This window comes from Eurosta solidaginis, chromosome 5, assembly GCF_040869045.1.
Source record: "Eurosta solidaginis isolate ZX-2024a chromosome 5, ASM4086904v1, whole genome shotgun sequence".
Lineage (NCBI taxonomy): Eukaryota > Metazoa > Arthropoda > Insecta > Diptera > Tephritidae > Eurosta > Eurosta solidaginis.
Genome location: NC_090323.1, coordinates 80,740,687 through 80,754,640, shown reverse-complemented (window position 1 = coordinate 80,754,640; position 13,954 = coordinate 80,740,687). Strand labels below are relative to the sequence as shown.

The window sequence follows — 13,954 nt, the reverse complement described above, 5'->3', positions numbered from 1 at the left end:
CATTTAATGTGATCTTGAGTATTTTCGTGTGATGGCAGTTTATCGTATAGCTTCTTCCATACCTGGAATTTTGAATATCCGCAGAACATATTTTAGGTCGATTTAAAGTATTGTTGCTTAATAGTCGACATGGTAGGAAATAAAAAGCATTGCTACTGGCACTCCACACTAACCAGTCACGCTCCACTTTCCCTCCATTTGGCAAGATTCGGTAAGTTCGTTAACTCGCCCAACTGCATTTAGCCTAATATACGAAATTTTAACAAGTGTAGGAAAACTACACAACCAACACAAGGTGCTGCTGCTGGCATCGCTAGTAAATCAAATGGTGATGCTGCTGAGTTATCATCGTGTCTTCTTCTGTTTTGCACACTGAAATAACAGCTAAACGTTCCGTCACTGATGCTGAGCTTTCGCCTGCTAAGTCGGCTAAACGTTTGCCTTCTTATACTGTTTTCACACAGAAACTTAATGATCTCATTTCACCTTCTAATGAAATCGTAAATTTTTTGCTTTCACACAGAAATAACTGCTCGATTAGTATGAAGGATGAAATGTCAAGCGAATAAAATGACAATGCTATATGACAGACAGTCATGGCGGAACGATACAAGGTGGCAGTATGGTGACATACCTAAAAACATAAAAAAAAATCCATGTACTTGTAAATTCGATGGACAAATGTCAAAATCGTACTGCGCCGGTAGTTGATGTATCAAATCAAATAAAAAAGCTTATAATCAGCTGTTCGATGCGGCCACCTTGTATCGTTCCGACATACAGACAATGACATTTACTTTGACAAATGACATTTTTAAGCACTGAACACACCAAAAACTAAGAAGCGGAACGCTGCCAACAGAGTTGCATTATGCTTTTGACTTCATTAGGCATTCGATTAGCTACTAATGAAATAATTATAGATTCGAATTTTGTAGGGAAGATTGAGCTCAATAAGCGTCTTAATGTAGAAAACTGCCTTTATTATTATAAGCTTTTATTTAGTTTCACTTTTGTTGTCTGTAATGGAATCTTGCAAGTTAAATTTGATACACTTCCCGGTGTCCGATTGAGCTGAAATTTTGCACACATGTATAACTCCGATGACAATGCAATATTACTTTGTTAGAATTCGATAAATTAATCGATAACACAGTTATCGGCAAAGATTTGTATTTACTTTGGCATAACAGCCTAAGTCCCATACAAACCCGCCGGTACCTATCCGTGGATTGTGATATTTGGACGTGGTGAATCACGCGTGTCACGCGTGGTGAATCTCAACGCTTGCGAAAAGCGGTGACACAACCCTCTGTTGTATTTCTGTGTATAACCAACATAGCTGAATTTTTAAGGCTGTTTAACTCTGTAATCTTTTCTGTAATTTATTTTGCTTTTGGAAAAATTACCTATTTGAAAAAAGCTGGCTGAAAAATATTGGCATAACAGCTTAAGTTAAATCAAGAATGGAAAATCTTGGAAAATTTGAGTGGATGTGGCAATTTCGCGCGTCCGTTGAACGAAATATTGACAATCTGCTGATCATCGCTAAGAAATTAGCGACATTCCATCAACTAAGCAGCACTTTAGCAATACTACTGTTATTATTTGGCCGCTCAAACACACAAATATTAATTGTGCATTAAATCTAAAATATACAAATACACCATAACAATTTACACGGCCAAAGCCATAATAAGTCAGACGGGTCATCAATTCTCTCTCTGATTCAAAATCTGAACTACCAGCGCTACCGTCAACAGCTCAGTGTCATCACTGCCACTAGTGCCAATAACACCAAACTCGTGCCTGACACACAAAAGTCGTTTCATTCAATAGCGCAAGTAAAATGTACTACGCACTCACTACTAAGAAGCGTCAAAAATTCGCTTGGAGTAATTTCGTCAATGAGCTACCATTGAGATGGCACCGCATTGGCGCTGGCGCCATCCAATTTACATCACTAAAATTGCGCGAATGCCCCGTCTCATGACTTCAATACTTATATTTACAATGCTTTAAACTTTAAATACACCTCTGAAGTTGCTGCGCATAAAATGTGTACTAATAAATTCCAATACTCATTATACGCAGATGTAACTGATATATGTGTTTTTGTTTCACCCCCTATACTTATATTTAAAGCTTTTCTAAGAACAAGCTTCTATTACTTGTTAATAAAACGAACTAAAAAGTAAAAAATAAAATTAAAGAAAAACAAACTTTTTTAAAAATAAGCTTTTATTATTTTGGTTAATAAAATTAACTAAAAAGTAAACAATAAATTGACTCTAAAGAAATATAACACTTTATAAGTTCATTGTAAGCTTATACGATAATTAGGCTTTTTCGTCTGCGACAAAAAAAATCTATATTGTACATAATTATATATTTTTAACATTAAAACTTTACACCTAAATTATTAAATCTTACAGTTTATATCACAGTCCTAATTGTTCTAATAAAAGCGTGTTACATTGCGATAGCAAGAAAATGAGATCCTAAATGTTCTTAATTATACCATCAAAATTTAACACGTTTTTTATTAGAACAATTAGGACTGTGATATAAACTGTAAGATTTAATAATTTAGGTGTAAAGTTTTAATGTTAAAAATATATAATTATGTACAATATAGAATTTTTTTGTCGCAGACGAAAAAGCCTAATTATCGTATAAGCTTACAATGAACTTATAAAGTGTTATATTTCTTTAGAGTCAATTTATTGTTTACTTTTTAGTTAATTTTATTAACCAAAATAATAAAAGCTTATTTTTAAAAAAGTTTTTTTTTCTTTAATTTTATTTTTCAATAAGCCGTCTGTGTGAAAACAGTATTATGCTTCGGTTTGTAATCAAGCAAATAATAACATCGATTCAAATGATAATTGTGATCGCCCTCTTGTACAAAATTCTGCTCTCGCTGGCAACAACAATTTTACGTCGTCTTCGAAAATTGTCGAACCAACTGATGCAAGTGTTGTTATTGTTAACGATAATAACAATCCTAGTGATGTTGAAAATATCAAAACTGCTGATACTCGTACCGAGAACACTACCAACGAAAATGAGGGGCAACCTGCTCGTCAGAAGGTAGCTGCTACATAAAATAAATTTTACGATAAACATGTTCGCATTGTTGGCTCAAATGCAAATTCTGAACTTTGTGTTGCCACCAAAACTAAGTGGCTGTACATTTCTTCTCTTTCGCCATCAGTCACGGAAAATGATATAATTGAATATGTTTCCAAACATTCTGGGATGCAGAAAGTGTTGCTTTCATGCCACAGTCTAATTAAGAATGGCACTGCCGTAGAATCACCTGAATCGCCTTTAAACTAGGTGTTCCCGAATCCTGGTTCAACAGTATGCTCAAACCTGAGCTTTGGCCTGCTGGTGTGGCTGTTTGCCCTTTTCGGTTCCGCCAAAAACCGGTTCTTCGGAAATCGTAAACATTGAATCTAACGTGGGTATTCCTAGACCTATTGAGTTAAAATCTAAATATACGCTTTACTATCAAAATGTAAGTGGAAAGCGTACGAAATCATCGCAATTATATAGTAATGTCATTTCACATGAATATGATATAATAGCTTTGACGGAGACGTGGTTGACTGAAAATTTTTCATCTAATGAGTTTTTCGATAATTATTATTACGTATATCGTAATGATCGTTGCTCTAACGCCACCGGGCTTGAAAGGGGTGGCGGTGTCCTAATTGCGGTTAGATCTGGTCTATGTTTTATACAAATTAATATTGATTATTATAACGGTGACGTGGAACAAATTTGTATATGCGTTACGTTTACTAGTAATAAAAAATAATTTTTCTATTGTCCTATATTCCACCAAGTAGTGACATTGCTATGTACCAGAAGCATATGGATAACTTAAGTCGAGTTGTCAATAATGCTAATCCGTGTGATGAAATTATATACTTAGGCGATTTCAACTTAAGTAATATATCTTGGTCTAATGATTGTAATACTTTACTTTCAAATATTAAATCCGACATCGACATGCTAGTTGTTAGCACCTTATTTTCATACGGTCTGAAACAATATAGCTCTCAACCAAATAAGAATGGTAGGTTCTTAGATCTAGTTTTTGGATCTGCTGATTTAAAAATATCATGCCTTGAGTGTCCATTTCCAATTTTGGGAAGTAGTTTTCACCATAGTGCTTTGGCTATAAATTTTGATTTTTATAAAAAACCTGCCCAATCTACATTGGAATATAATTATTTCAAGGCCGATCGTGTGGCGATAAACGAGTTCTTCATAGCTACTGACTGGACCTTTCTTAAATTCTCCGGAAACCCGGAGGCCTCCTATGAAATTTTTACGCGGAGGCTTTTACTAGCCCTTTCGAGTTTTGTACCTCTAAAAAGTAAGGTCTTATTGAATAGGCCACCCTGGTTTAATCTAAAACTAAATAATCTTAAAAATAGAAAAACTAAAGATTTTAAAAAACATAGAAAGAGCTGTAAAGAAATTGATCGACTTAGCTATATAAGACTTAAAAAGCAATTCGATTTCCTTAATAAGTGTCTTTTTAAGTAATATATGCTTAAACTCGAATCAAAACTAAAGTCAAAGCGATCCAGCTTCTGGTCCGTTATTAACTCCAAAAGAAAAACCAATGGCTTTCCAACGACTATGGAGTATGATGGCGAGGTGTCCAGTAATCCACAGGATGCGTGCAACTTATTTGCTAAATCATTCCAAAAAGCTTATTCAAAATTTACCTCTTCACCTTATCCTATATTTTACTCTGGGTACCAATGCCAAATTTCTAATTTCGTTGTTACCGCAGATGATGTTCTTTTGTCAATCTCTAAATTGACAAGTAGTGCAAAATCAGATACTGTGGGGGTTTCTCCGATATTTTTCAAAATATGCGCAAACTCCATTGCAGAACCCTTAGCTCATCTCTTTCAAAATTGCTTGAACAGCGGAATTTTTTTGGACTCGTGAAAATTATGCTCCATAAATCCTATATTTAAGTCTAGTAACCGCAATGACATTTGCAAGTGCAGACCGATTGTTAAACAGAGTACTCTGGCAAAAATATTCGACCACGTACTCCAACGTAAATTGTTCGATTACGTAGGCAAGGCTATAGTGGAGTGTCAGCATGGATTTTTCCCAGGTAGGTCTACTTCCACAAATTTAGCTTTAGTTACTAATCAAATTGTGGGTGCTTTAGAGAACTCTGAGCAACTTGACGTCAAATACACTGACTTCTCGAAAGCATTCGACAAGGTTGATCGTACTATCCTAGTACGCAAGTTAGCCAAGTATGGCATCAATGGAAACTTGTTGAAATTCTTCACGAGTTTTCTATCGAACAGAAAGCTCTATGTGGCAATTGGAGCCGACAAGTCACCTCGGTATATAAACGCCTGGTCAGGTATTCCGCAGGGTACCCATTGTGGCCCTCTGTTATTCTTAATTTTCATAAATGATTTGCCCCAGCAATTCAAATTCGCAAAGTGTTTGATGTTTGCGGAAGATGTTAAACTATTTTTGACGATCCGTAATAGCTCTAACTGCACTAAATTGCAATCTGATCTGGACTCTTTTGCCGGTTGGTGCGCAGACAATAATTTATTTTTAAATACAAACGAATGCTGCGTTGTGTCTTTTTCCAAAAAGACAACTGCGACATACTTTAACTACAAACTAAATGCTAAATCTCTTAATCGTGTTTAAGAGATTAAAGATTTGGGTGTCATTTTTGACTCCAAACTCTCTTTTTCCAGTCATATTGACTTCATTGTTGCAAAGTCCTTTGCAATGGTTGGGTTCATTAGACGAAACACCAGTGACTTTAAGGATCCTATGACCTTGAAGGCACTTTATATCTCCTTGTTCAGAAGTCGCCTTGAATATTGTTCAATAATATGGAATCCTTTTTATGAATCTAACTCCTATAAAGAGTTCAAAAAGTTTCTACGAAAATTGCTTTACGGATGCTTCACTGGCCAGACGGTCTCCCACCGTATACCAGCAGGCGCAATTGCTTGGTCTTCAGGCTTTGCACGACAGAAGAACTTGTATCTCACTAATGTTTGCCTATAATGTAATAAACTTGAGCATAAATTGCTCCGATTTATCTAATTTGTTCATTCCATATATTCCACTGCGTGATCTTCGGCATAATAGATTATTCATCGTGTTTGACGCATTATCAAATCATCAACAAATAAAAAACCGATCGATTTATAACACTTATAAGTATGGAGTAAAAATGATCTGATGGGTAAAACGAATCGGATGGGCAAGGATCCAATTCGTTAGCACCAATGGAACACAGCTTTGCAACGTTTTGGCTATGCAGCTGACTTCACGTTCGCAAGTGACAAAACACTCATCTCTATATTTTCACTGGATACAGAAATACATTTTTCACTCTAATTAAGCTTTGTACTTAAATTATAAAACTAAAATTAAAGTTATTTATACAATAATAATTGTAAACCCAAAAGGTCTGAGTTTTAGTTAATTTTGTGGAAGTAAAATGTTTCAGCGACCATATCATACTACGACAGTAAATTGATCTACAATCCACTGTTATTGCCACCAGAAGGTAGGGTGCTCCAGCATTTACCGGAAAATCTCAATCGGACGTTGTTCCTGCCATCCACGTAAGTGATAAAACAAATTTCCCTTTTTGTCAAGTTTAATATTGCATTGAACAAGCTGGTCCTTCGAGCCGGATATCTTGATCTGGCTAATCTAACACAAGCAACGGTTCCTGTTGATAAATTAGTTCCCCCAACATGGCCGAAGTCAGGTCCCTCGAGTCCAAAGTCCAGTTACAACAAAATCGTTTCGTATTATTAAAAATCGCCGCTGAGCCTACAAAACCTACCAAATCGACTGATGACTTACAATCATCAACCGTTCAATCGAGTGATTTGCAGTCAAACAGTAGTGAGGAAGCCGCTGTCGTCAACCATGCCACCGCAGGAGCTTGTAAACGCTCCAATGTCTTGTTAGCAACTGCACTCGTAGAAATTCAAGTTGAGCACGTGCGTCACATCGCGCGCGCATTGATTGATCCAGGTTCCGAACTGTCATTTATCAGTGAAAGAATGGTTCAACTTCTTCGATTGAAACGTACAGCGGCCGCAATTAGCCTTCTTAGCGTAGGCGCCTCCCATGTTTCCACCACTCGCGGAGTAGTATCTGTCAACTTAAATTCATTAGCGACAAAACGATACGCGTGCACTGTTACTGCATTCATTTTACTTAAGCTTACTGCATTTTTACCGTCGAGAGAATCTAAATGCACAGAATTGGCTCACCTTAAAGGGTTACAACTTGCTGACCCCACATTTAACACACCTGGCAAAATTGATATGATTTTAGGCGCTGACGTCTACTCCGAAATCTTACAAAACGGTCTTCGGAAAGGTCCAATACATACTCCGCTTGCACAGGCTACAGTTTTTGGCTGGATTCTTTCTGGATCAATCGCAGAAAATCCAGCAATGCCTTCAGCCCGTATTCATTATTGCTCGCATGATGACGAAATAAATAATCTCATCCGAAGGTTTTGGCAACAGGAGGGGGTTACCACGCTAAGATCTAAGTTGACTCCAGAAGAGGAGGCGTGCGAAACGCATTTTCAAAGGACGCACACACGACACCGAAACTGGACAGTACGTTGTCCGATTACCTCTGAAACAATCCGTTTCAGCATTAGGGGATTCACGATCAAACGCAATTCGTATCCTATATACGCCCGAATGTATACCGAATTTTTGAACGATTACGAAACCAGTCTTCACATGTCCAAAGTCCCTTATGGCTACGTACCTATATCAATCACATATTATTTGCCTCATCATGGCGTGCCCCGACCATCTAGTACGACTACCAAACTACGAGTTGTTTTTAATGGTTCAGCTCGAACAATGAGCGGCAAGTCACTCAACGACATAGTTTACACCGGGGAAAAACTCCAAACTGATCTTACCGATGTTTTACATTATTTTCTTAGTTCCAAAACGTGGCCTCGGCTGATGTTAAACAAATGTATCGTCGCGTCTTGGTTCACCAGGATGATTGGGATTTACAGAGAATACTACGGTTGTCAAATGGGAAGTTAGTCGAATACCATCTCCGCACCGTAACTTATGGTCAATCATGTGCACCCTTCTAAGCCCTAAGAGCATTTAAGCAGCTTGTTATTGACGAAGGACATCGATTTCCAATAGCGACTCCAATGCTATCACTCGGTCGAATTGGTCAACCAAGTTATAGAACTTTGCAACGCTGGTCAATTTCACCTTCAGAAATGGAGTACCAATCAACCGACGATCCTCACACATCTGGAGCCCAACCTCTTGGCTACTGAAACCAACATCAAGTTTGATTCAACAAAAATTATTCGAACCCTCGGCTTAAGCTGGAATCCCGAGTCTGACAGCTTCATTTTTATAACAACTTTATTTCTATTAAGACCATTGCAAAACGTAATGTCTTATCTAGGATTGCGCAAATATTTGATCCTCTAGGATTTATTTCTCCGATAGTCGTCACTGCAAAAATTCTCATGCAAAATCTCTGGCATCACAAGCTTGAATGGGATCAACAACTCCCTGATTCGTTACAAAACTCTTGGAAGGATTTTGAGTCTAGCCTCCAAGACTTGAACATTCTCACAATTCCTCGGCATCTAGGTCTTGCTAAATCTGCTTTAGTCGAAATTCATGGCTTTTCTAACGCATCTCTAGCAGCCATGAGCGCAGTCGTCTATCATTACATGAGGACAACATTACAGTGAATTTGGTTCAAGCAAAGACCAAACTAACTCCTATTTCCAGAATTTCAATTCCTCGTCTTGATCTCACCGCAGCAGTCCTGCTCACCCGACTAACACATAACGTTATTGATGCGTTCGATCTATCATCGGCCTCTGTCTGGCTTTGGACTGATTCATCAGTTACCGTCATTTGGCTCACGAATCATTCCTCAAAATGGAAGGACTTTGTAGCAAATCGAGTGAGCTTCGTTCAAGAAAGGCTACCAACGGCAATTTGGAGGTTTGTTCCGGGTAAGGAAAACCCCGCGGATTGTGCATCACGTGGTATGACGCCTCGTCATTTGCATTCACACGAACTCTGGTGGCACGGTCCCCAGTGGCTTAAGTTGGATAGCATGGTTTGGCCGACGAATAAATTCACGAAATCCCAACAAGCAGAAACAGAAGCAAGGAAAAGGAAAGACAAATCCACATTTCACACCAAAACTGATGATTCCGAATCAGTATTACTCGACTACTATTCGGACTTAACCAAATTATTACGCGTCACCTCATGGTGTTTTTGATTCGCGAACAAGGCTCCCCGATTCCCAATGATCAACGATGACTAATGGCTATCAGTTGCAATGCAACTTTTTCTTTACAATTTTGGATAAAATTCGTCCAGCAGATTGCTTTCAAGGAAGAAATAAAGCTTCTAGCTAAAACAAAAACCACGGTTGCAAAAACTTCTAGTTCCATTCGTAACCTCAATCAATTTGTGGACTCTGACGGCTTTCTTCGATTTGGGGGACGCCTTGAAAACTCCGCGTTACCATATGACGCGAAACATCCATATATTTTACCACGAAAATCTAACTTAGCTAAGCTGATTATTCTAGACATCCATCTTCGCACGCTGCATGGAGGCAAACGTTCCACGCTCGCCTTACTCTGACAATGGTTCTGGATCTTGGGCGGCCGCGCAGCGGTACGAGAATCAATTCTTCGCTGCATCGTATGTGCTCGATATCGTGCTGAACGCCAGCAACAACTTATGGGACAACTCCCGTCGTCAAGAGTCAATAGCGCTCGTTTGTTTCAGCATACCGGGGTGGACTATGCCGGTCCATTCACCTTAAAAGGACGTCGCGGTCGCACTCGCACTACATATAAGGCATATGTTGCTCTCTTTATTTGTTCGGCTACCTCATACATACATCTTGAGCTAGTGACTGATTATACAGCTGAAGCTTTCATTGCAGCCTACAAACGGTTTTTCGGAATCTACGGTGTAAGCAAAACACTAACTAGTGATCAAGGAACGAACTTTATTGGCGCTGACAAAGAACTTAAACAACTTTTCAGTTCAGCATCAAGCGAGATGTCTCGCCTATCTCATTTATTATCAAAGGATGGAACCCAATGGCGTTTTAATCCACCATCTGCTCCAAATTTCGGCGGTCACTGGGAAGCCGGAGTAAAGTCAATGAAACATTACTTGAAACGCGTCATGAAGAGCTATTTATTTTCATTTGAAGAGTTTACAACAGCCTTACGACAAATTCAAGCTGTACTCAACTCTTGACCCCTGTGCAGAATTACGGATGATCCTGATGATATGAACTACCTAACACCAGATCATTTTTTCGTTGGTAGACCCATTGCCAGTTTACCTGAGCCGAGCTTAGCTCAGGTGTCTCAATCTCGTCTTTCACATTGGCAACTAACAAAGCGGCTAACTGAACAATTCTGGGACAGATGGAAAAAGGAATACTTGCAGCAACTATAATCGCGTTACAAATGGCAACTACCCACAACCTCCATTGAAGTTGGTTAAATTGTCCTTCTCATCGACGAAAGTTACCCTCCATCGAAATGGCCATTAGGGAAAGTCATAAAACTACATCCCGGTCGCGATGGGTTAACCCGAGTAGTTACCGTCAAAACCGCAATCACAACTCTGGATCGTCCTATAAATAAACTATGCTTACTTCCTAATCCTGTGAATCAAACAGAAGAAGAGTCTAAAGAAAAACGACACACAACTTAATTTCGCCTTTTTCGCAACTATGCATTTGCCCTTTCACTTGGTGCAACGCGGGGAGTATGTTTGACGCATTATCAAATCATCAACAAATAAAAAACCAATCGATTTATAATACTTATCAGTATGGAGTAAAAATGATCTGATGGGTACAACGAATCGGATGGGCAAGGATCCAATTCGTTAGCACCAATAGAACACAGCTTTGCAACGTTTTGGCTATGCAGATGACTTCCCGTTCGCAAGTGACAAAACACTCATCTCTATATTTTCACTGGATACAGAAATACATTTTTCACTCTAATTAAGCTTTGTACTTAAATTATAAAACTAAAATTAAAGTTATTTATACAATAATAATTGTATACCCAAAAGGTCTGAGTTTTAGTTAATTTTGTGGAAGTAAAAGGTTTCAGCGACCATATCATACTACGACAGTAAATTGATCTACAATCCACTGTAATTGCCACCAGAAGGTAGGGTGCTCCAGCATTTACCGGAAAATCTCAATCGGACTTTGTTCCTGCCATCCACGTAAGTGATAAAACAAATTTCCCTTTTTGTCAAGTTCAATATTGCATTGAACACATCGAAATAACTCATAAAACGAATTATGCTATGAATGAACCTATAACTAGGACTATACATCTGGCAAATCGATTCGGTAATGTTCTTAATTTTAATAACAGCTTATATAAGTTTAAGCTTGAATTGTTTTCTATTTTTAACTAGTCTGTAAGAAAGCATGTTTTTAGACTGAATGAATTAAATAAATAAATAAATAATTAAATAAACAAATAAAAATTCTGTTTAACAACGAGGTAGGAAGTGTCCCGTCATGACAATCACGTGGAAAAATAACAGGACACTTTTGATGACCTCGACGAATTATTTCGTTGACTTCTTCAGATCGCAAAAACTCATTATTCACGGTACCTATATCGAAGTTGTTTAAATAATCTGGACTTTGATACAGAGTTGGTGGTATTGTTGGAAGACTTTTTGAAGATGAACCTTCATCAGTGTCACTACGAAAACTTAACGATTTCGGATTCATGCAAACAAACATTTTTGTTTGATGTTTTTATTGTTTCCTTAGGCCCAGGCAGAAAATCATTATCAATATTAATTTCTTTTTAAATTCGGCTTAAAATTAGCACACGGAGCAACTAAAGACTCTCCTGAATTAAAAAAAAAAAATGTTTTAGTACCTCTAACTCGCAGCCCCCCCCCCGAGAAACACATATTTGTTTGATGTTTTTATTGTCTGCTCAGGCCTAGGCAAAAAATCATTATCAATATTCGTTGCTTTTGAAATTCGGCTTAAAATTTGCACATGGAACAACTAAAGACTCTCCTGAATTAAAAAAAAATGTTTTAGTACCTCTAAACCGCGGGCCCCCTGAGAAAGGCCTGGCATGGGGGGAATCCCCCCGTTCCCGCACCTTCCCCTTCTCGTCGGGCCTGTGTATATATCATTGCGGATAAAGCAAATGTGATATCTTATCCGTCAACGACCTGAGAGGATGTTCAAGTTGGTTACTATTTGGCGACGCATAGCGCTGGCTATCTTCAGCGGGTGATAAAAAGAGATACAGAATGAGACCACAATAGTCAATTAAAAATCAGGCGATCGGTTCAATTTGTAATTTTCACGTCTAAGCAGAAGTTAGCACAATCTCCATGCCAAAATTCAATGTGATATCTTCATTTCCTTTCGAATTTCAAACCTTTACAATTTTCTTCTAAATATGGGCAAAATTTCACTAAATTTATATTTTTCGTCATAGCCTAAGAGCCCGACCTTCGTCATTTTATAAAGGTTGAAATTTCGTCAGCGCATACTTCCACCTGAAGTAGGAATGTTGGGACACTATGAAGCTCGAATCATAGTGGCTTTAGCAGATATGAAGCAAAAAATGTGCAAGAATTAGATTTTACTTTCGCCATTTTATAAAGGCTGATTGTCATATACTGTCTTCTTAACGATATTAGAAGTCACTAGCCTGATTGCCAGACACTTTCTATAGTGGCCTTGTCCAGCCAGCCACTTAATCCTTCTTAACTAGAAAGGACATTCAGTTAATTTTATATTGAAACTCGAACACAAAATCTTAAAAAAACTTGAAATTTTGTTTGACGGAAAAAAATGTTCAGTGTTTGCATGTGCTACTCCAGAGGAGCAGTTGCAACGAAAAATATGCCATACTACTGCTCCAGCTCTAAACAGATATTTTCCAGAATTGTTTCCTTTTTGTAGCGACGCTTGAAAGTAGCTTCGTGTGCGGGAGGTCAAACCACCTCAAATTTTTTTTCGCCGATTCCTGTTTTGTGAGCAACAAAATTTAAAAAAAAATTCTTCGAGCGCTCTTTGAGAAAACTGCATTTTAGTGCATCATTATGTAACACCAATTGCATTGTTTGACAGTGAAAATATACTCTTGGCGAGATATACCGCAACTCGTAGGTCTACTCAACCACGTAGGTTCATACGCACTTAAAATTTCTAATATGCATTCAAACTCTGGAGATATGGGCCAAAACCCCCATGTTTACAAGTTGATTCCTCTATTGGCGTATAGCTTTATTTCTGTTTAGTCTATGAACGGAAATTTTGTGTAATCAGAAAAAACACATGTTTGCGTATAATTTTTAAATTTATGTATATCTATATACCTACACGTGTCACTATTTTTGAGGCCAATGGACTCTTAAGCTACTGAACCGATTTTGAATTTGTTTTGCATCCCGTGTGTAGTTTGATCTAACTTGAAATATAGGATAGGTTATACAGTTTGTAGTCGCAGTATTATTTTATTGCAAATTTTTGTATTAGTTTATACGTAATAATAAAATTTTACGTATACTCACCGTCATTCACATTTTCAGCTGGTGCGGATATACTTCCGTGTAATTGGTTGGTGTTTAATTAAACAACGTGCTTATCAATAAAAAAATATTATAGCGAATGATATCAAGTATAGCACATCACCAGGGCCAGCGAGAGGGGGGCCCGGGGTTTCCGAGGGGGCCCGTGATTTGAGATACTAAGACATTTTTTTTAATTCAGCAGAGTCTTTATTTGTTCCATGTGCAATTTTTAAGCCGAATTTCAAAAGCAACGAAAATCTGCATTTCGTTTTAATACTATA

The 13,954-nt window shown here is 37.9% G+C and overlaps 2 protein-coding genes across 3 annotated transcripts in view; one reads left to right on the top strand and one right to left on the bottom strand.

The window, feature by feature from the left end:
• The window catches only part of P5CS (Delta[1]-pyrroline-5-carboxylate synthase), a 958,896-nt gene that overhangs the window by 906,321 nt on the left and 38,621 nt on the right, over positions 1-13,954 (bottom strand). The window lies entirely within an intron of this gene.
• The window catches only part of 7B2 (Secretogranin_V domain-containing protein 7B2), a 240,206-nt gene continuing 237,328 nt past the window's right edge, over positions 11,077-13,954 (top strand). The window contains exon 1 of the mRNA XM_067791364.1: positions 11,077-11,336. The gene's annotated coding sequence lies outside the window, so the exon portion shown is untranslated. The remainder of the gene's footprint in view (positions 11,337-13,954) is intronic.